Source organism: Rhinolophus hipposideros, assembly GCF_964194185.1.
Source record: "Rhinolophus hipposideros genome assembly, chromosome: 8".
Lineage (NCBI taxonomy): Eukaryota > Metazoa > Chordata > Mammalia > Chiroptera > Rhinolophidae > Rhinolophus > Rhinolophus hipposideros.
The window spans coordinates 9,027,427-9,051,763 of record NC_138054.1 but is presented as its reverse complement, the minus strand read 5'-3'; the positions used below and the strand labels follow the sequence as shown (position 1 = coordinate 9,051,763).

At 38.9% G+C, this 24,337-nt stretch overlaps 1 protein-coding gene across 2 annotated transcripts in view; it reads left to right on the top strand.

Annotated features, from left to right (window-relative positions):
* Positions 1-17,149, top strand: part of BLOC1S5 (biogenesis of lysosomal organelles complex 1 subunit 5) — a 123,889-nt gene extending 106,740 nt beyond the window's left edge. The window contains exons 6-7 of one of the 2 annotated variants that reach the window (XR_013993782.1): positions 16,468-16,575; positions 16,907-17,149. The gene's annotated coding sequence lies outside the window, so the exon portion shown is untranslated. Of the gene's footprint in view, positions 1-16,467 lie in introns of both variants that reach the window. The other variant, XR_013993783.1, reaches the window with a different exon arrangement.
* Positions 17,150-24,337: the final 7,188 nt, after the last annotated feature.

Genomic DNA, 24,337 nt, shown 5'->3' with positions numbered 1-24,337 from the left:
CGATGTTGAGCATTTTTTCATATGTCTATTTGCCATTTGTATATCCTCTTTGGAGAAATGTCTCCTCAGGTCCTCTGTCCATTTTTCAATTGGGTTGTTTGTTTTTTTGTTGTTGAGTTTCATGAGTTCCTTGTATATTTTGGATATTAGCCCCTTATCAGAGGAACTGTTTGTGAAAATCTTCTCCCATTCAGTTGGTTGCCTCATTATTTTGTCAATAGTTTCTTTTGCTGTGCAGAAGCTTTTCAGTTTCATATAATCCCATTTGTTTATTTTAGTTTTTACTTCCATTGCCTTTGGAGTCAAATTCATAAAATGCTCTTTGAACCCAAGGTCCATAAGTTTAGTACCTATGTTTTCTTCAATGCAGTTTATTGTGTCAGGTCTTATGCTTAAGTCTTTGATCCATTTTGAATTAATTTTGGTACATGGTGACAGATAGCAGTCCAGTTTCATTCTTTTGCACGTAGCTATCCAATTCTGCCAGCACCATTTATTGAAGAGGCTGTCTTTCGTCCATTGTATGTTTTTAGCTTCTTTGTCAAAAATTATCTGTCCATATTTATGTGGTTTTATTTCTGGGTTCTCAATTCTATTCCATTGGTCTATGTGTCTGTTTTTCCGCCAATACCAAGCTGTTTTGATTATTGTAGCCCTGTAGTACAAGGAAAAATCAGGGAGTGTGATACCTCCAGTATTGTTCTTTTTTTTTAATATTGCTTTGGCTATTCGGGGTCTTTTGTGGCTCCAAACAAATCTGATGATTTTTTGTTCTATTTATTTAAAAAATGCCATTGGGATTTTAATGGGGATTGCATTAAATCTGTATATGGCTTTGGGTAATATGGCCATTTTAACTATGTTGATTCTTCCAATCCATGAGCACGGAATGTCTTTCCATTTCTTTGTGTCTTCTTCAATTTCTTTCAAAAATGTCTTATAGTTTTCAGCATATAAATCATTCACATCCTTGGTTAAGTTTATTCCTAGGTATTTTATTCTTTTTGCTGCAATTGCAAAAGGAATTGTTTTTTCTATCTCTTTTTCTGAGATTTCATTGTTGGTATATAGGAAAGCAATGGACTTTTGTACGTTGATTTTGTAGCCAGCAACTTTACTGTATTCATTGATTGTTTCTAATAGCTTTTTGGTGGAGTCTTTAGGGTTTTCTATATATAGCATCATGTCATCTGCAAAGAGTGACAATTTAACTTCTTCATTCCCAATTTGGATGCCTTTTATTTCTTTCTCTTGCCTGATAGCTCTGGCGAGGACTTCCAACACTATGTTGAAAAGCAGAGGTGATAGGGGACAACCTTGTCGTGTTCCTGAACATAGAGCAAAGGGCTTCAGCTTTTCACCATTAATTATGAGATTAGCTGAGGGCTTGTCGTATATGGCCTTTATTATGTTGAGGTATTTTCCTTCTATACCAATTTTAGTAAGTGTTTTAATCATAAATGGATGTTGTATCTTATCAAATGCTTTTTCTGCATCAATTGATAGAATCATATGATTTTTGTCCTTTATTTTGTTTATGTGATGTATCACATTGATGGATTTGCGAATGTTGAACCATCCTTGTGCCCCGGGGATGAACCCCACTTGGTCGTGATGAATAATCTTTTTAATGCATTGTTGTATTCGATTTGCTAGAATTTTGTTTAGGATTTTAGCATCTGTATTCATCAGAGATATAGGTCTGTAGTTTTCTTTTTTTGTGTTGTCCTTACCAGGTTTTGGTATCAGGGTAATGTTGGCCTCATAAAATGAGTTAGGGAGTACTGACTGTTCTTCAATTTTTTGGAAGAGTTTGAGCAGGATTGGTATTAGATCCTCTTTGAAGGTTTGGTAGAATTCACTGGTGAAGCCATCTGGTCCAGGACTTTTGCTTTTGGGAAGGTTTTTGATGACTGATTCAATTTCGTTACTGGTGATCGGCCTGTTAAGATTTTCCAGTTCTTCATGATTCAGCCTTGGAAGGCTATATGTTTCTAAGAACTTGTCCATTTCTTCTAAGTTATTAAATTTGGTGGCATATAGTCCTTCATAGTATTCTTGGATAATCTTTTGTATTTCTGTGGTGTCCGTGATAACTTCCCCTTTTTCATTTCTGATTTTGTTAATTAGTGTCTTCTCTCTTTTTATCTTAGTGAGTCTAGCCAAGGGTTTGTCGATTTTGTTAATCTTTTCAAAGAACCAGCTTTTTGTCACATTAATTTTTTCTATTGTCTTTTTGTTCTCTATTTCATTTAGTTCTGCTCTGATTTTTGTTATTTCCTTTCTTCTGCTGACCTTGGGTTTCGCTTGTTCTTCTTTTTCTAGTTTTTTAAGGTGTAATATGAGGTTATTTATTTGGGATTTTTCTTGTTTCTTGAGATAGGCCTGTAATGATATAAATTTCCCTCTTAAAACTGCTTTCGCAGCATCCCAAAAATTTTGGTAGGATGTATTTTCATTGTCATTTGTTTCTATGTATCTTTTGAGCTCTCCTCTAATTTCTTCTTTGACCCAGTCGTTCTTTAAAAGTATGTTGTTTAATCTCCATGTATTTGTGTTTTTTCCTGCTTTCTTTTTGTAGTTGATATCCAATTTCAAAGCTTTGTGATCAGAGAATATGCTTGGTATGATTTCAATCTTCTTAAATTTGCTGAGGCTGATTTTGTGTCCCAATATATGGTCTATCCTTGAGAATGTTCCATGTACACTAGAAAAGAATGTATAGTCTGATGTTTTAGGATGAAGTGCTCTATATATGTCAATTATGTCCAATTCATCTAATGTGTCATTTAGGGCTGCGATTTCATTATTTATCTTCTGTTTGGATGATCTATCCATAGCTGTCAATGATGTATTTAAGTCCCCTAGTATAATTGTGTTTTGGTCAATTTCTCCCTTTAGTTCTGTTAGTAGTTGCTTGGTATATTTCGGTGCTCCCTGATTGGGGGCATAAATATTGATGACTGTTATGTCTTCTTGTTGTATAGTCCCCTTTACCATTATGAAATGTCCATCTTTGTCTCTTGTTATCTTTTTCACCCTGAAGTCTGTTTCATCGGAAATCATTATGGCAACACCTGATTTTCTCTGGGTACCATTTGCTTGGAGTGTCAATTTCCACCCTTTCACTTTGAGTCTATGCTTGTCCTTGTAGCTGAGATGTGTCTCTTGTAGGCAGCATATGGTTGGGTTTAGTTTTTTGATCCAATCTGCTACTCTGTGTCTCTTTATTGGTGAGTTCAGTCCATTTACATTTAGGGTGATTATTGATATGTGAGGATTTCCTGTCATTCTGTCTTTAGTTTTCTGGTAAGGCTGTGTCTCCATTGTTTCTTTGCCTTTTTGTTGTTGTCTGTTATTTCTGTGTGGTGGTATTCTATGATGTTTCCCTCTGTTTCTTCTTTTATTACAGTATATATTTCAGATTTGGATGTTTTTTGAGTGGTTACCCTTGAGTTTATGTAAAAGAAAGATTGATATTTAGAGTATTCCAGTTTCTTCAGTACGCTTACTTTCTCTATTCCCATATTCCAGTTCAGGCCTTTATGCTCCCCCTTTTTATGTTTCGGTTGCCACAAGTTGTCCCTGTTGATGGTGGTCTAATAGCCTCCTTTAGTATTTCTTGTAGTGCAGGTCGTGTATTAGAAAATTCCCTCAGCTTCTGGATGTCTGGAAAGGTCTTTATTCCTCCTTCATATCTAAAGGAGATCTTTGCTGGATATATTATTCTTGGCTCATGATTTCTCTCTTTCAATAGTTTGAATATTTGGTTCCATTCCCTCCTAGCTTGTAGAGTTTCTGCTGAAAAATCTGATGATAATCTAATGGCCTTTCCTTTGTAAGTTACCGTCTTCTTTTCCCTGGCTGCCTTGAGGATTCTTTCTTTGTCATTGATTTTAGACAGCTTCAATACAATGTGCCTTGGTGAAGGCCTGTTGGGATTGAGGTAATTAGGTGTTCTATTTGCTTCTTGGATTCGAGGATCCAGTTCTGTCCACAAGTTTGGGAAGTTCTCATCGACGATTTGTTTGAATATATTCTCTGTTCCCTTCCCTCTTTCTTCTCCTTCTGGTATGCCCATTATTCTTATATTGCTCTTTCTGATGGAGTCAGAAAGTTCTTGTAGAGTTCTTTCATTTCTTTTAAGTCTCAAGTCTCTTTCTTCTTCCCTCTGTGTAAATTCCAGGTTCCTATCTTCGATGTCACTGATTCTTTCCTCCATCTGGTCGACTCTACTACCTAAGCTGGATATTTTATTGTTAATTTCTTCTATTGAGTTCTTAATCTCCAGAAATTCTATTTGGTTCTTTTTCAAGATTTCAATCTCTTTTGTAAAATGCTCATGGTGTTCTTTGATTGTGTTTCTGAGTTCATTAAACTGCCTTTCTGTGTTTTCTTGCATCTCGTTCAGTTTTTTCAGAATTGCGATCTTGAATTCTCTGTCATTTAAATCACAAAGGTCCATATCTCTAAGTTCCTTTTCTGGAGACTTTTCACTTTCTTTCTGAGCTATCTTGTTGCCTTGGTTATTCATGGCAATCACTGATTTACTATTTCTCTTCCTAGACATCTACAGGAGTGTCTTCTGCAACAGGTTGATAGGTATGCGAAGAGCTTTTGGAGTTCCAAAGCTCTTTCTGCATCAGATTCAGAGACCATATGTTTCAGTAGTTCTGTTTACTCCTGCAGGGATCCGCCCAGATAGGTGGGGCCAGGGGCGGGGTGAGTTGTGAGAGGTGGCCCAGAGCAATGGCGGCGACCACCACCACAGCCAGTCCTGCTTCCACAGCTCCCTCCCCTTTGCCGGAACTAGTTGAGCTGCGAATCTGTGTCTGCGGTCCACAGTTCTCAGAGCAGCAAATATTCTGTCCTTTGATCCGACACTGCTACTTTATCGCTTCTAGCACCGGGCAGGTGGGGGCGGGGCGAGCTCTGGGAGGGTAGGGAGGGGGCGGCTAGTCTCTGTGCCTAAGGCTTCCGTTCTCCGCTCGGCAGTGAGGGCTTAAACCACCGATTTCAGCCCTCTTCCCTCAGTCTTTGCTCCGAGGTCTGCCGTGAGCGAGCGTTGGGTTCAGCGGTTTTGTATGCTGCCCCCTCAGCCCTGTGGGCCGTAAGCGGAGCCCTAGCAGTCCGAGTCCTTCCCTCTCCCGCAGCGGCGGTAGTTCCCGGGAGCAGCGGGCTCCGAGCAGAGCACTGAGCTAGGTCTGTGTCCTGCGCCCGCGCGGCTCCGTCTCCGCACTTCTCCTCTCCCTCCTCCCCCGCTCGCGCGATTCACCCACCTGGAGGTGAATTCAGTAGTCGGCCTCTTCGTCTTCCCTGTCTGCTGTGCAAGGAGTCCTTTGTGGAGTTATTGTTGTCCCATTCGTTGTAACTTCCAGGGGAGCGTTACAGAGGCTCACCTCACGCCGCCATTTTTCTCCGATTTTCTCTGTGGCAGTTTTTAATTTAATATATTATGTGATACTTTCCTTTTCACTAAATATTCTATTAAGGTATTTTAAGTGGCTGCATGGTGTTTTAACCATAGATGTATTTAATCCAAAAGTTTAACTTTTTTGCTATTGTAATAAATACTAGTGATGAACATGTATTATTTATAACAGCAAACAAAACCCACAAGCAAGAAAATATTTTGTAACCTCCAAGATTATTTCCTTAGGATGAATTCTTAAAAATGGTTCTGAAAATTAGTGCCTGAACAATTTTTAATTGATATTGCAAAGAGAATATTCTTTTTGCATTCAATATTTATATTTCCAGAACATTATGGACTTAGTGATGATCTGATATTTTTCCATAGTGTAAACAATCATTCATCTAAGACATGGAGAGAACTGTGTTACTCCTCTTGGGCTGTCCCTTCAACAGCTGTAGGTTTGACTTACAAAATCTTGGGACACTTTATTGGGCTCAGGGTACCTACTTACAACACTGAGAGAGGCGATGCAATTGCCTTTCAGCTGAAAGAAATGAATTCAAGTAAGTTTGTGTAAGTTTAAATGCCCAAATGAGGTTTTTATAGATTAAAACTTACACTGCAGCTACTTTTTATAGCCCCCTCCTATCACTATAATGTCCAAGTTCTAGGACATGTGGCTGAGGAAACAGCAAAAAAGATTAGAAGGAGAGGTAAGTCTAGCTTAGCAATGTGGACATATTTGAACCTGGAAATTCTGTCTGAGGATCTTACACCCTTCTAGTCTCTGCAGATTTGGGGATGTACAGCATCTACCATCAGCACTGGAAAATTCCCCAGAAGGATCTAAAAGCTCTTAGCATTGCCACCAAAGAGATTGCTTAGGGTCTCTATATGTCTTTGACAGTGTCCTGCAACAATTGATAAAATACAAAGATCACAGGTATGTGCATGTCAAAAAGGGGACATTAGGAGGTCAACTCTAATATACCCTTAACGCAAAAGGAGAGTCTATTCATCATTTAAGACCAAAGAAAATACTAGTCTTGGGTGAATTTTGGAGAACTGTGACAATTCCTTCTAGGGAGACAAAAAAAAAAAAAAAAAAAATAGTGGTCAAGGCAAATTTGACCCCAAACCTCTCCCCAACCTCACATGCTTTCCAGTACCCTCATTGGTTTGAATTTTATGCTGAAACTTTTTCTCTGGTATCATTTGGTACTGTATCTGTGACTTCATTTTGTCCCTTAGAGGAAATGGTGTAATGTAATTGGAAACTTTAAAAAAATATTTTTTTGCATATAAGTTAAAACAACAAAACAAAACCCTAATTATGTGTGTTTACCCCACACCCCACCCCTACACACCAAATAAACAATTAGACTCGTGTGTGAGTTCTACAAAAAGGAATTAACTGGTAAATGACTGGTAACAGTAGTTTCTTCTTTGCAAAATCCAACTTTAAAAAAATAGTTAAACATCACCGACATACCAGTGGGCATATCACCACTTTGAAATATTCAAACATATTTCCTTTGTTAGTTTAGAAGGTGGGGAAATAGTCACATATTTACTTTGGTCTGCTGTGGGTGCTAGTTGAGAGTTCTATTTTGTTCCACATTATATTACTTACAAGTCATTTATAATGGGTTTCCTGAGTTCATACTCTACCTACACATTTCAAAGAAGCAGAGTCAGTCCAGAGTAGTTTCTTAGGTAAAAGCATTTATAAGGCTAAAAAAAAACTTCTTGTGCCATCAATGGTACCTTCAATAAATGTCATTTGACAAGTGTGTGGTTTAAAAAAATGAATTTTTCACCTTGAGGTAGAAATAAAATCACGAATTTAATTTAAAGAAAGACACGTTTGTGGTTTCTGTAGAGTTAGTGAGGCCCAGGGGAATATAATTCCCAGTATAATATTTTAAGTCTCAGTATTATAAATTGAGTTATAAATATTGATGTTGCTTTTCAAGTAAGTTTTCCATTAAAAGTAAGACTTTTTCAAATTTGCCTACTCCTTCATTATGATTTTTATTGCTTGCATTGTATCATGTGTTAAAATATACCTTCAATTTTACAAGTAAAGTTAATGATGGTAAAATAAGCATAAACTAATTTTCTCACTAACTTTCAAAAAAAGAGCTGTGTTCCACAAAATGAGATATGACTTGGTTAATATGAAACCTATCAAAATGTAATATAGGTTAAATGACTGTATTTAGTATTTAGCAATATCTTTTACTGGATTCAATGGTCTTAAACTTGTCATTTATGACATATATGTACATACACGTATGCGTGTGTAATACACACATATATATGTACATATACATATATAAAATTATTCTTAAAATTGGGAACTTTTTAAAAAAACCTGACTCTTATATATTCTACAAGAACATTTATTGCTCATGTATCAAACACTTATTATTTGCCACCTTCTTACAAATAATTGTAATCTGTTAGAAATGATTATAACTTTAAAAAAAAGTCTTCATTATGCCCTTTTCAAGGGCTATTAGCATTGAACTATAAAATGGCACTTAAAAAGTGGCTTTCGTTATTTATGGATGCTTTCATTCTTTAAAACATCTTACTAACAGTTTTCATGATACATGGAAATGCTTAATATAGAATTTCCAAATTCTTAATGATGCCCTCTGATTATTTTGGCTCTGTGTGTGTGTGTGTGTGTGTGTGTGTGTGTGTGTGTCTTGCCTTTCCTTCAGTTCTTTCATTTCCCCCACAAGTTCCCATTGTGTGGCTGGATTGTGAGAAATTATATGCCTTTGAATATACCCAGTGGTGTTGCAAAATGCTTCTTCATGACAGTTCTTCCTTCTCTGATGGATTTTCCTTTCAGAGTCACTCCGTAAAAGATGCCCAAACTTGGCTATATTACAACTAGGACTTCCCAGAAACATTTGGGTAATTGAAAGATAAGAACTTAAAAATGGAGGCGGGTGACCAGTTTCCTGGAATCTGGTTCTCCCTTAAGTGTATCTCTTGTTTGTAGCACTTTCATGTGAAAGCTGCTCGTTCTCCCATGAGACATTCCACAGGCACAGGAGGTGGGGTGGGTGTCCTGCCTGCCCCTCAGTGCTGCTTCTCACAAGGAAAAGGAGAAGTAAACTAGACATAGCGTTTCCACCAAGCAAAAGCCCTTTTCTCCTTTGAAAGGGAAGAAATGCCACCTTTGTCATTAATTCACAAATCTCTATGAAGGGTGCCAGAATTGTGAAATGAAGAAAATACAAACTATGACATCTCTGTGTAGGGAGGGAGATAGACAATCAACAGCTAACAATTGGTGAACACTCTCTGAGAAGTGTGAGAGGTAGAATGAGAGAACAGAGACATTTCTGCTTGACTAGGAAGGGCAGAAAATCAAGGAATGTGCGTGGAGGGAGTCAACCTCTGAGTCTCACTGAAGGAGCTAGCCATGCAAAAAGAGGGATTGTAGCCACAGCACCCAGGCTGGGCAGAGACTGGAGAGAGAGAGAGCATCTGCCAGCACTTCGGTTTCTTGGGAGTAAGGGTGTGAGGCTGGGAGTGATAAGAGATGACTAAAGCGGAGGCTGGAGATTAGGAATTGGGATTTTATCCTGGCAAAGTGCCAGGAAGCCTTGTTCAGGTTTTAGCAAGACTGATGCAACACAGTTTGTATTTAAATTGGAAGGATTGGCAGTGAGCAAGACTCAATGGTGGGAGTTTGGTTAGAGGAAGCATGCAACCAGGAAAATCAAGCCAAAGAGGCTGAAGGGCCCAAGTAAGGTAATGGGTCCATAACCTGGAGAAAAAAGAAGCAGCGATGAGCAGTAGTGAGGAGGTTGGATGGGTGAGCCGGAGCTCACTGGGTAAGAGGGTTCACAGAGCTCTCTGCTGTGGAGTACTGGTGACTCCCCGAGTCACAGAGCCCTCTCTCCCTCTCTCAGTCAGGCCTCACAGACAGCTTCTCTTTCCTCTTGCTCTTTTTCCTTCTCTCTGTTTCCCACATCCCAGAGTAAAGCCAAGTGTTCTCTCAAAGTGGTTTCCAATCTAAAAACTTCAGAATCCTGCTTAACTTCTCCCTCTCCCTCAGCCCCACTCCCTCCTAGTGACGAACTGTGTTGATGATACTGACAGTTTCCCAAATGTGGCGCCTCTCTCTCAAGCCCCTGCCAGTGCTCTGACTCAGGCCTTCATTTACTTCTTTAGACCTCCATTCTTCCTACCCTCCACCATTGAAATCTTTGTTTGCACTGATTAGCACTAAGAATGATTAGAGATGAGAGAAAGTAAAACTCATTCCACCTAGCTAATTTCAATTATTTGAAGATATGATTTAAGCAAAGGACTAATGACATTTGAGGAGACTTTTTAAATTCATTTTTAAATTATAGTTGAAAGGGGGAGATATTTTTTAAATAACAATTCAATGTGCCATTTTCATTTTAATAATAGATCAAATAACATAATTATAACATTTTTTTCTAAAACGCACTGAATTAGATAAACAGAAGGTCTTCCTCTAAAATTACAAATGAAGAAACTAAACTACCTGTCCCCCTTTTCCCCAAGAAAAAGTTAACATATTTCAATGAGGAACTAAAGATTTTTAAAAATTTATTCCTGTTGTATAGCAAAGTGATTATACATTCTGGGGAGAAAAAAAACAATGGCAAGTGATTACTCTTATTTATGGCAAATATCTAATTCAAATGCTCTATACCATTTCATTTATTCTAAAATGTGAAATAATTTCTTATGAGCACTATGACTAACTCTACTCTCCGTTGTTTTCCTGTTGTTAGGACAAGTTCCTTAAGAACTCATGCCAAATAATGTGGCCTATTTAGAGCAGCCACTGATAGTTGATCTAGTTAATAAGCACTAATAGCCATTTAACAGACTGCATTTGATACCAGATTAGGAAAATAAACTCTCATCTCTCATTGGTAACCCTTTGTCCATGAGAACCTTCTCTACTTGCCTCCAGGATGTTATGCTTAAAAATTTTTATTCAGAATCTCTCTGGAAATCTCCTTTGAATGAGAAAGGCTTTCTCCATTGCTGAACAGATGTGTTTCTAGAATGGGAAGGCACAGACTAAGCTATAGAAGCCGTCCATGAAGGAGAAGAAGAAAATCCATTCCTTCTTCTTACAGACAAACAAATAGACAATACATGAAGTTATTTGTACTCTTTGTTGAAAATTATGATACAAATATGATCATGGGAAACGTGATTTTAGAGGACTAAAAATGGTGAATTGCACACATTTATTTAAAAAAGCAGTAATTTTAGAGCAAATGAAATGGTAAGTTAAGGAAATGCTGTAGAGATAGGAGGGACATTTCTGCAATCTGGTAAGTCTATGTTGTGATGCGCCACACAATTCCCAGGAATTTGTGAAGCTCCCAGGCTAAACGGATCGGTGTGGGGGAATGGAGGGTGGTCCTCAACAACCTGGGAGATAGCCTACCTCGTTCCAAGGAGACCCACTTTTAGATAAAGGCACATCTACCCACCCATGACCCCTGACCCCGGACACGGTGTTAGGAATCCACACAGTGATGGAAACTGTGGTGATGGCAGAAAACACAAAGAACGTTGATGGTCAGAACATTTGGTTTTCATTCTCATCTTTTCCACTTGTTGGCTCTCTATCACAAGCAACAAAAATCTTAATGTTCTTAAATTAACTCTGATGTTTCTCATCTCTACACATGGGATACGGTATAATTTTCCTTATATACCTCTAAGGGTGTGGTAAGGAAGGGTCAAAGGAGAAGATGGAGGTGAGGACACCTTGCCAGAGGACTTTAAAGATACGGTGTTGCTCTGTACTCTGCTGTGTACCTGTGGAGTTTCCAGAAGGCCAGGGAGTCCTGTGAAAGGAAAACCGACATGAGAAGGGAAGACATTTAAGAGGGCTTTTGCTTTATCTCTATTGTTGGAATTTTAAGTAATGAGCTTGCATTAATAGGTTACTTGTAACATTTTAAAACTGAAAGAGTACAGAAATAAACTAGTGTTTATGAAAGGAGTATTTTATTAGTTATAGAAATATAATGTAAAAGAAGTATTTTTCCTTTTGAACATTGTCCGGAATCCTTCATTGTTCTAAAATTTAAAGAACTGAAAACAAAGAGTGTTTTACATAAGTGTTCACCAAATTTATTTGATGGTAAACCATGACCTGAACTAGTGTTAGGCTAGTCCTTATTGATTCCCTTTACTTTTGTGTCAATATACACACTGATAATGTGCAACATGATGCAAGAACCATTTTTAGTTTTGAAAATCTGAAAAATTCTGATATATCTTAACCCCAGAGGTTTCATATAGGAATGGTGTACTGAATTTGCATATTAAATTCATGAATAAAACAAATACTCGGGGCAGCCAGTTGGCTCAGTGGTTAGAGAGCTGTGCTCCTAACACCAAGGTCGCAGGTTTGATTCCCACATAGGCCAGGGAGCTGCGCCCTCCAAAACTAGATTGAAAACAATGACTTGACATGGAGCTGATGGGTCCTGGAAAAACACACTGTTCCCCAATAAAAATTTTTAAAAAATACTCTAGTGGCTTTTTCTAGAGATTTTTGTCAGTATAACCCCAAGTGCCTCAGATCTGGTAACTTTTTTGAGGGCATAATTCAATACAACAAATGTTTACTGAATCGGTACATTGAAGGGACTATCAAGATTAACAAGAGGTGATTGCTGCCTCTAAGGAATTGGCATTATAGTGGGAAATGCACTTTCACTTAAATTTAACACAAATTTCATTGAAATCAATGCTGTAACAGGATTAGAATCAGAGAACAGAGATGAATAAGAGCCCAGGATCCCTGTGGGAGGTTATTTGGGGGAGGGTGAGAAAGAAGACTGACTAAAGTGCTGATATTTTCATTCCTTTTTCTGTCCAAGTAATACTTTGTGTTGTTGACATCCTTTCTGTGAGACCTAAAGGGCCCTATGGAATCAGCTTTCCCAAAATGTTCCCCAGGGTTATGAGACACACTGAAAGGATAAACACTGGGAAATGGCAACCCAGTCCTTTAAAATTATTATGAAAAGTATAGTCAAGAGTCTTCCTAACCAGAGGTGGCACTGTTGCAGAGCGCTGTCTCACCCAGATCTGGACTTAAGGAATTACAGTTGTCCTGAAAGAGCGATGTTAAAGCCTCACTTTTTGGTGGTTGGTATTGAAACACATTGATTGTAAAGCCCTCCAACGAGTAGTGGATAGTGAAGAAAATGATGGTTAAAACATGACCAAAACAAAATTTAAACCAGCTTTTCCACTAAATCCTCAATGTACAAGACCAAGCCCTGAGAGTGAGTAAATGAGAGACAGGGATTTTTTTCCCCCCCAAAGCCTCATTTATGTCAAGGGTACCTTATGGTTTTGGTGCCATTTATTCCTTTGAAATTGCCCCCTTTTCTTTCCACTTTGATGATTACCAGCGTATATAGTTCCCTAATATGAATATAATAGCATATCCAAAATGACAGTGACACTAGAGCTGCAGATAGAAGCAGCTCTAGGTCGTGTAATGAAGGTGTGTCCTTTAATGGAAGAGAATTTAATCAAAGACTAATGCCCAGCATTCCATCAAACACATCAGAGTAGCTGCAGGATGAGCAAGGAGGAAACACTCTCTTTTTGACCTGTGACCACTTCAGCACCTCTGTGGCATGTACGAGCTCTGGTGGACGGACCAGAAAGTCTCAGTGATGAGCATCATAGCAGGGAAAGTTGCAGAAGGACTAATAGCATATGTAGTCATTGAAATCTCAGCCTCCAGAGCCCCAAGCTGTGAAAGCTCTAATGGGAAAGGGCTCTAAAATGTACACATTTCTACGCAGAGGGAGCTGTTGATCATGGCTCTTGGGAAAGGTAATGGCTTGTTGTTATGGTCATAATTTCATTGTAGTGGCAGTTGCCAAACCAAAAATGAAAATGGAGAATAGTTTTTATGAAAATATTTTCTCTCAAACACACAAAACTTTTCTACTTACTTGGCGTTGTATTCCTCCCAGCGTATGCCATCTTCTGGGCTGTCAAACTCATAAGATTTGTGGGTGGCAAGATGATGTCATCTGTATTCAGCAGCTTGTAGTAATTTCCACTCCCAGCCCTGCTCAAAGGTGGAGATTATTGCAGTAAATGGGATCTGAGCTTACAGATGAAAGCCTCACTTTTCTTTTCCATTGAGATCACAATACTCTTTTTTTCAGCAGGATGACAATTGTGCTGTCACCAACATGACATCATGCTATCTCCCTTGAAATGGCATCATCTGAGCGTGTGAGCACAGCTGTGAAAACAAAACATATTTTACTGTGAGCTTTGTAAATCCTCAAGGCACACATTAATTAGTTTGCCTTTTTTAAATATCACAAATGTAAGAGGAGTGGGAGCAGTGAGTGAGTCACGAGCAAGATTCAGGAGCTTAGAAGGCGCCGAGAGCTCAGGCCTGGGCACAGTGACTGAGACCATTACATGGAGGCCCTGACACGGGCCTTGCTCATGCGTGGAAGCCTGGGTTCCACTGCAAGTTTGGGAAACATGCTCCTGAACAGCCCAGCGGGAAACCACCTATCTGCCCTGCTAATTCACCCCTAGACCACAAGATGGGGAGCCACTTATATCACCAGATGATAACCAATGGGACCATGTGATTATTTCATATTTTGGAGACATCTACCATCCAGCTATTGAGATCCGAAAGGTTGAGTACCTTTATCAACTAGTGATCCCAAATCTGGAGAAACATCAACACATAAATGGAGCAAATATACAATGATGGGATATTGTCAGCCAGCAGTGCAAAGTGAAAAGGGTTCCTGGGGTTGGAAATAAACTTCCGCGGACAAAATGTTATGTTGATGGATGGAAGAGGATTATAAATGACTGGATGTGAATTGAAATGTGAACCAAAGAAAGGTTCACTTCCTTTATTCCACAAATGGCCAAAACTGCCTAACTCACAGAAAATGCCTACCTCGTGCTTCCCAGCAATGCCTTGAGCCATACTTTCTGTAAGAAGTGCCCCTCCTGAGAACCCCAGACACACACCCGTGCAGCCACAGATGGCATGGGTTGTGAGCAGTGTGGGGCTGCATGGTGTCCCCTGGAGCTTTCTCGGTAACTTTACTTGGTGTCTTGCTCATCGGTCTGGTCATCTTTTGCTATGTTAAAAAGTACAGAGAGGAAAATAAGAAAAGGAAGTGCAGCATGATGGCAGAGCAGAGATCCTCCTTCAATGAGCTGTGTAAGGACCGCAGAGCTCTCTCATCAGCAGTCATCTATTTCTGGGACGCACACCTCCTTCCCAAATGGAAGGATATTCTGAGGCTCAGTCTCGCCAAGTGAGTGGAAGACTTGGATTGTGTGTTACTTTGCTAGAGCTACCACAGGCTGGAGGGCTCACACAACAGAAATGTATATTCTGACAGTTCTGATGTTTGAAGTCCTAAATCAAGGTGCTGACAGGATTGGTTCCTTCTGAGGCCTCTCTCCGGGGCTTGCAGGCAGCCGCCTTCTCCCTATGTTTTTACATGGTCTTTCCTCTATGTGTGTCTGTGTCCTAATCTCATCTTCTTATAAGGGCACCAGTCTTGTTTGATTAGACCTCATTTTAACCTAATTACCAATTTAAAGTTCTTATTAACTTAGTCACATTCTGAGGTACTGGGGGTTAGGACTACAACATATGAGTTTTGGGGAGACACAGTTCAGCTCATAGATAACAGATAGCACCCTCTGAGTCTGCCTCTCCCACCAGCTAACCCCAGGCGTGCTTGCTGTCCTGATTGGATGGGATTGGAGTGGTGTAACTAGGAAGGACCTCTCAAGAACCTCAAAGATGGGACCCTTTGGACTTGGCTTTAGATCTCTAGTGGAAAATTCCATCCCTAGCTCATTTTTGCATTTGAAAAAGAGTTCTTATTGTCTTATACAAGGGACAAAGTTAGGTCTGCTGTGGGCACCTTTTTTTCTAGGAAAAGTGGATTTCTTTCTTCACTTCTTCCAGAAGAAGTTTCCAGGGTGTAGGGCATTTCTTAAAATCTATTTGCGGTCCTCATTATTGTGTCTGTTTTGCAGACAAAACACTTTGCCAGGAAGTCTTTGGCACAGACAGCCACATAACTCAGAAATTCCAGACTCCTTAAGCCTCAGTGACACAGATGTAAGCAGTTACCACTGCCTGACTGCACGTAGCAACACTACACAGCTAAGAATGCCCCAGGTTTCTTCCTTTGATAGGAAAGGGAGGGTGCCACTGCGTTTCTTGGGACGTGGCTAGAACAACAGGAATAACACTGCTATGATTATGAAAAATGCAGAGATTTTTAATGGAGCAGAAAAGTTAGTTACATCACTGGGGTTTGCCCATCATTAAATGCATTTGGTTTATTTTATATTTTGTCTGACCCACATGTGTGAGACCGTTGATTCCTCCATGTTTAGTAAAACACTGAGCAAGAAGGCATAATTGGCTAAATACTAGACATTCAAGACCTAATTTTTAATGTTGGTCAAAAAGTACATGCCTTCACAGTTCTTCCATTATTTGAAAGCATGAAGGCTGAAGGCCTGATTTTGTTGCCTTAATGCAATCAGTTATTAAAGTGTTTTAAACTTTGATCTTCTTTACACACATAGATTTCAAAAAGAGGAAAAAATAGAAGATAATAACATCTCCAGAAGAAATTAAATTTGGACTAAAATTTTTTAAAATGACATATTTATTTCTATGGAGATATAATTTACTAAAAATTTAAAAAGAGAGTAGGTGAAATGTACATGTGTGCTTTTTAAAAAACATTTCTCAAAGTTTTCCATAAGAGTCTCTGTTTATAAACAACTTTAAAATTAATTTTATTGCCTTAGATACCAGAAAATTTGACTCAAACATAGGAAATTTTAATATGCTCATTAAAATAGATATGTTAAGTGAAGAATCATTTTTTGGAAATTAGGAGGACTAAACTGATGTTTCTTTAGACACAAATATACCAGTGCTGAGTTTTGTTGTGTTTTTTTTTTCACAGATGGCTGCTAATCCACTCTGAATTGGTGTGCACGTAATAAGTGTTACAATATTACTAAATCAGCTGCTTATAAAGTAAAATAGGGGCTCAAGAGTCTTTCATTGGAAGGTCAGAGCATTAACTTTCACTTTTCAAGTCAAAGCAAATTCATAACTAGATTCTCTTTCATTATGAAGGCAATGTTTAATTTAAAGTCTATTTAATCTACAATGCAAAGAGAGAATGCCAGTTCTAATTTTTCAAGTTTAAAATATACTATGTAAGAAAGGCCACGTTGTTTAAAAGCAAAGGAAGAGGGAGAAAATCCTGCTTTAATCACTACACCTAAGATAATTATAATTTCATTTTAAAAAGTGTTCTGGAACTACTACAGACTAAATATTCGTATCCTCCAAAATTTCATTTGTTGAAATTCTACCCCCCAATGTGATTGTATTAGGAGATGTGCCTATGGAAGACGATTGTGTCATGAGGGTGGTTCCCTCACGAATGGGATTAGTGCCCTTATCCAAGAGACGCGAGACAGCTTCTTAGCCCCTTCTGCCATGTGAGGACACAGTGAGAAGACTGCCGTCTGGGAACCGGGAAGCAGGCGCTCACCGGAAACTGGATATGCCAGCACCTTGATCTTGGAGTTCCTAGCATCCAGAACTGTGAGAAATAAATTTTTGTTGTTTAAGCCACTCGGTCTATGGTATTCTGTCACAGTAGCCTGGATGGACTGAGACAGGGACTTTCAGACAAAGAGGCTTGGCTTTTGCATGCAGTTTATTTCTAAACACTAATCCCCAACCAATTCCTAAATAAATAATCTAAGAAATATAAAATTGAGAAAAGCATCCATTTACACAGAACGCTAAGAAAGCAAATCATCAAAATGGCAGAAATAAACCCATCCCCGAAGGCATGGTCTCCTGGGAAGTAAATAGGTGAAATCTTAGCCCTCATGGAGTCTCTGGGCTTGAGGGGCTGCTGACTTCAGGAGAAAAGGGTGGGCTCTGAGGTTAACTAGAAAGTGTCCTGTGAAGTCTGGCTCGATGTGTGGGCTGTCGGCATCCCCCATTAACAGTGTCAGCACAAGCCTCAGAGATCTAGGCTGCTGGAATAAGTGAAGAACTGTGGTTTCATTTCTGGAGGGGAAGTTTCCCAAAGTGTAAAGGTGGTTGTACTTGAGATAAGCAGCCTGGTGAAATTGGGCTGGAGGCCCCAGAGAAAGGACCAGTTCCGGGAACAAAAGGCTGCTGGTGGTGGTGGGAGCAGCATCCCTGGATGGTGGCCAGTCTTTCTTGACGCAATAACAACTGTGTAGGAAAGCTGGGCTGAAGAGGCAGATATTCATGTGCCAGGTCAGAGGCCGAGCCAGAAGCCTGGTGCCAGCAGAGTGGCTGGATCAAGGAGAAATTACAGACACCAAATCCCCTAGTCAGCATAGCCTGTGGCTCTCTGCTACCTACCCTCAGACTGAATCACTGCATGATCAACAATCACTACGAAAGAATCCAACTAATACAAAAAAATTCTTTATTGTGAAATTCTACCAGTAAGAGTCAGAGAAAGTGTATATATATATATATATATATATATATATATATATATATATATATATTAGTTTCAGGTGTACAGAACAATGTAATAGTTAGACATTTATCATTTATACCCCTCACACAGTGATAAGCTCCCTCGCCCATCTACTACCCCTCTGACATCGCATACAGCTAATACATTTTCATTGTCTCTATTCCTAATGCTAATGCTGTACTCCACTTCTTGTAACTATATGTGTGTGTGTGTGTGTGTGTGTGTGTGTATACATATATATATATATATATACAAATCTGTAGTTGGCATTTGTTCAGCTTCAGGTGTACAGTGCAATGATCAGGCATCTACATCATCCCTGAGGTGGTCTCCCAAATGGGACAAGTGTCCATTGGATACTCTACAAAATCTTTACAACATTATTGATTACATTCCCCAAATTGACTTTCGTATCCCTGTGGAAATCTTGTGTATATTTTTTTAAAGTATTTGCAGCAAAATCAATGAATTTCCAACAACATCTGCTCTTGATTCTCAATAACATTCAAGAAAATATGCTCTCTGTAACATTAAATGAACTGTAAGATGAGACGACATTGAGATGGAAGCAGAACCAGAGTTTCAAAATTCATTAGAAGCAGTAAAGAGCAAAATCAACATTACCAAAAATTATTTCAGTAATACAGAAGACAGGCTAGGAAAAGGGAAAATATATATATTATATATTTATAAATATATATAAATTTATAAATATATATAAATGTAAAAAATAATGCAAAAAGAAAAAAACGGGTATGTGGGATGTCATAGTCAGACAATGGAGATCCAATGTGTGGATAGCTGGTATTTCTGAAGAAGACCCCAGAAAAGCAATATTCAAATACATAAAAAACTCCCCAAAGATTGAAATCTCCCAATTAAAATAAGCACTGGGTACTAGGCAAAATAAACATTTAACATACCCTGGTGAAATTTCTGAAATTTATGTAAAAATGAAGAACTCTATTAATACCCTGAAAGAAGGTTATATACAAAAGAAAAGGAAAGGGGAGGAAATTAAAAACCGGTCTCAGAATTGCTTTTTTAAATAATATAGATGCTAAAATCAATGATGCCATCAATGTCTGTAGAGTTTGGAGGCGAGGATTTGTGGCTCAAAGTTCCTTATGTAGGCAGGCTGTCTTTCACCTGTGAAGAACAGAAAAACGTTTTCAGAGATTCAAGGATTCGTAAATATACAATCCACATACTCTTCATGGGGTGGGGGGGGCAGGCAGGGGGTGAGGCGGGGGTGAATTCTCAGAGAAGTAGTCCCTTGCTACTCAAAGTGTGGTCCAGAGTCCAGCAGCAGCACGTCAGCTGGGACCTTGTGGAGAATGCAGAATCTCACCTCAGGCCCTTCTTCAGAACTACTGCATCAGTAACTGCATTTTAACAAGATCTGCATGTAATTTATATGCACATTAAAGTTTGAGAAGTACTGCTCTAGTAAATCAAGTAATTAATCAAAATATAGATGCCTCCAAACAGTGAAGTAACACTTGAGGACTGCAATGAACATTTAAATGAAGTACCATAGAATAAAATCTGAATAAAAGTATATTAAAAGTCAGCATATCCATTTATATAACATAAAACAATAACTTGAAAATAAATGTCTAAACTCTAACATAAGTACTGAAGAAGGTGGCAGGAAATAAAATAAACCAATTGTGTCATTAGGTTCAGATACATTAAATAGAATCCTTAATTTTGTGATGTTTTATTCTTGGAATTGATAGACAAATATGTATACGTCTATATAAGTTCTTGAAACTTTTAAAGACAAATGCCGCCCAAACTGTAAATTAGTTATATAACAAACGATTTGAGATGGAAAAAATTCACATAATGTTAAAGAAAAGAAAAACAAAATAAAAACTGAAGAATGAATCAGAACACATTCTTTGTGAAAATAAATGTAAATGGAATAAACTTTCCAACTCAAAGAAGTAGGCAGATTTTTGTCAATGAAAATAGCTTTTTTGCTTATCTTCAATTCAAAGAAAATAGAAGTACAAAGTGGAAACAAAACTCTCCTGAGCTCCTTTTATACAAAAATAATTATTATAAATGTTCTGATGATTATTTTTCCAGAGAAAAAAATCAAAACTCTTTTTTACAAATGGAAACATACTACGCATATAGTTATTAAACCTACCCATTAAACATGATGTGTCTAGATGTGTTTGTTGTTGTTTCTTTGGTTGGTATTTTCATGCTTGGGGTTTTCTGAGCTTCTTGGATCTGTGATTTGATGTATTTCATTAATTTTGAAAGCTTCGTTTTAGAAATTTTCTTTGTACATAGTTATCTCTCTTTTCTCTTTCTGGGATGCTAATTACCCATTGTTGTTTCACAGTTTTCGAATGATCTGTTGTTTTATTTCTTTCTCTATTTTTTTTTCTCATTGTTTTTCAGTTTAGGTAATTTCCATTTACCTATCTTCAAGATTATTGATTGTTTTCTCAGCTCTTTCATAGCTCCTGAAGAGCCTTATTGAAGGCATTTTTTTTCTAAATTAACATGGTTTTCTTTTCCCTGGTATTTCCATTTGACTTTCTCTAATAGTTCCCATCTCTCTGCTGAAGTTCCCCATCTCTTTATGCATGTTGTACACTTTTTCCTGCTTGAGCATCTAATATACAAATTATAGTTATTTTCTTTTTTTAGGTATTTATTAAAATATAGCTAACATACAATATTATATTAGTTTCAGGTATACACCATAGTTATTCAACATTTATACACCTAAAGAAGTGACCACCATGGTAAGTGCAGCAACCATCTGACACTGAACTACACTATAGTCACAATATTATTGACTATATTCCTTATGCTGTACATTACATCCCCGTGACTTATTTGTTTTATACGTGGAAATTTGGACCTCTTATTCTCCTTCACCTTTCATCCCCCCTCCTTTTTAAATTTTTCAATTATAGTTGACATTCAGTATTATTTTATATTAATTTCAGGTGTACAGCATAGTGGTTAGACATTTGTATCACTTAAGAAGTGATCCTCCTGACTACTCTAATACCCACATAGCACTATACATAGTAATTGCCATATTATTGTCTATATTCTCTATGCTTTGCTTTAAATCCCTTACTTACTTCTGTAACTACCAATTTATATTTCTTAATCCCTTCATCTTTTTCATCCTGACCTCAACCCCCTTCCATCTATCACCCTGATAAATCTAGACGCCATCTGACACCATACCTAATTAGTAAAATATTATTGACTATATTCCTTATGCTATACCCTACATCCTCATGACTACTGGGTAACAACAAATTTGTGCTTCTGAATCCTATCACCTTTTTCAACCACCTCTAACTCCCCTTCCACCTGGCAACCATCAAAATGCTCTCTGTATCTATGAGTTTGTTCTTGTTTTGTTTGCTTGTTTATTTTGTTCTTTAGATTCCACATATAAGTGAAATCACATTACATCTATCTTTCTTTGTCTGATATACTCCACTCAGCACAATACCCTCCAGGTCCATCCATGCTGCCGCAGAACCCATTCCCTTCCCTGGCTGAGCAATATTTATTTCATTGTATATATGCACCAACTCCTCTTTATCCATTCTTCCATTGACAAACACCCAGGCTGCCCCCACATCGTGGCCATTGTAAACAATGCTTCAATGGACATATGGATGCAGATGTCTCCTCAAAGTAGAGTTTTGGGTTTCTTTGGATAAATACTCGGACATGGGTCCTTCTTTGTATTTTCTTATAGCCTTTGTTTTAAAGTTTATTTTGTCTGGTATAAGTATTGCTACCCCATTTTTTTTTCCATTTTCATGAAATATCTTTTTTTCATCTCTTTATTTTCAGTCTGTGTGTGTCTTTCAATCTGAAGTGAGTCCCTTGTAGGTAGCACGTGTAAGAGTTTTGTTTTCTGATCCATTCAGCCACCCTGTGTCTTTCAATTGGAGCATTTAATCCATTTACATTGAAAGTAATTGTTCAGAGATATGTAGTTATTGTCATTTTATTATTCATACTTTTTATCTTTTCTTTATTTATTGTTTTTCTTTTCTTAAAGAAGTCCCTCTAAGATTCCTTGTATTACTGGTTTGGTGGTGATGAACTCCTTTAGCTCTTTCCTGTCTAAGCTCTTTATCTGTCCTTTGGGTAACAACAAATTTGGATACCCAAATTTGGGTACTCCCTTGATTTTAAATGATAGCCTTGGTAGATAGAGTACTCTTGGTTGTAGGTTTTTACTTTCATCACTTTGAATATTTTGTGCCAGTTTCTTCTTGCCTGCAAAGTTTCTGTTGAGAAATCGGCTGACAATCTTATGGGAACTCCCTTATAAATAACTAGTTGCTGTTCTCTTTCTGTTTTTAGGATTCTCTCTTTATCTTTAACCTTTACCATTTTAATTATAATGTGTCTTTGTGTGGGCCTGTTTGGGTTCATCTTGGTTGGAACTCTGCTCTTCCTGAGCTTGTATGTCTACTTCCTTCGCCAGGTTACAAAAATTTTCAGTCATTATTTCTTCAAATACGTTCTCAATCCTTTGCTTTCTCTCTTCTCCTTCTGGTACTCCTATGACGAGAATGTTCTTACACTTGATGTTGTCCCAGAGGTCTCTTAAACTAGCCTCATTTTGGAGGGGGATTCTTTTTTCTTTTTGCTGTTCCAGTTGGGTGTTTACTTTGTCTTCCAAATTGCTGCTTCAGTTCTCTGCTTCTAGTCTGCTGGTGATTCCTTCTAGTGCATTCTTCATCTCAGTTATTGTATTCTCCACTTCTGACTCGTTCTTTTTTTTATGGTTGTGATGTCCTTTTTTATGCTTGCTATCTCTTTGTTGAAGTTCTCACTAAGTCCCTTGAGCATCCTTATAACCATTGTTTTGAACTCTGTGTCTGGTAGGATGCTTGCCTCCATTTTGTTTAGTTCTTTTTCTGGATTTTTCTCCTGTTCTTTCATTTGCGATGTATTTCTTTGTTTCATCATTTTGGCCACCTCTCTGTGTTTGTTTCTATGTATTAGGTAGATCTGCTATATCTCCAGTCTCGGCCAGGTCCTTATGCAGTAGGTGCCCTGTGGGGCCCAGTGGCATATTCTCCCTGGTCACCGGTGCTGGGTGCTCCAGGAGTGTCCCTTGTGTGGGTTGTGTGTGCCCTCCTGTTATAGTTGAGCCTTGATTGCTATTGGCACATCGGTGGGTGGCATTGACCCTCAGGCTGACTGGCTGTGGTGTTTGGCCACGCTCACAGCTTAGGGGCTTCTGTGCAAGGGGTCTTACCCCACTGAGCGAGATTTACCCAGTGGTCTCTGGTGCCTGTTCAGACCACTCTTTGGGTATGCCATTTGTGGGGCTAATTGGGTGCTTTGCTGTGGCCTAAAGCCAACCTTCAAGTTTGTTTGTTCTGGAGCCTCCTGCAAGGGGCTCCTGTGCAGGCCCAGGTCACCCACTGCCTGTGAACAGCTGGAGACTACCTGGTAGGAGCTACAAAGAGATCCATGGTTAGTCACTTCCTTTGCTAAACCTGGAGACATATGGGAGAGGCCATGCTGCAAACTGAGGATGGCTGCCACCAGTACTGGTCCTGGGGTAGCTTTGCAAAAAGCCAGGACACCCAAAGGCCTGCTGCCACCTGCCAGCTTCCATAAGGTTCAGCCACTGATACAGCATCATGCGGTACCCAAGTTGGGTCAGGCAGTGTCTCAGGGAGTCACCAGAGTGGAGTGACTTGTGGTCACCAGGTTAATGTAGATTCTGGTTTCCTGCCAGTGCTGATCCTGGAGCTACTCTACAAAAGTTTCAGAGCACACCAAGGCCAGTTGCCACCTGCCTGGGGCTCTTGGACCCCCCCAAGAATTGTACAAGAAAGAATGCACTACGGGTGGGACTGGCTGCTTGTGGAGAAAGTACCTTGGGCAGTGGGTGAGTTGGGTAGGGGAAGAATCTCAGGGAGTAACCAGGATGGAGTGAGCAGTTCACCAGGCCAGTTCAGATTCAGATTTGGCCATGGGCATCGGGGGAGGGCTTAACACAGGAAAGATGATGTCCACCTGCCAGCTGTGTTGGAGAAGGACCCCACATAGGGAAAATGGCAACTATCCCTCTGGTCCTTGCTCTAAAGACACACAACTGAATCTCTCCCCGTATGTCTCTGACATCCCCTGTGTCACTCTTTCTCCACTGGAGCCCAGGGTGAGTGCCTTTGAGTGAGTCTGTGCACAGGCCCTTTAAGAGAACATCTGGGTTTCCTAACAGCCTTCTATCTCACCCTGATAGTCGGAATCCCAACTGTTTTTC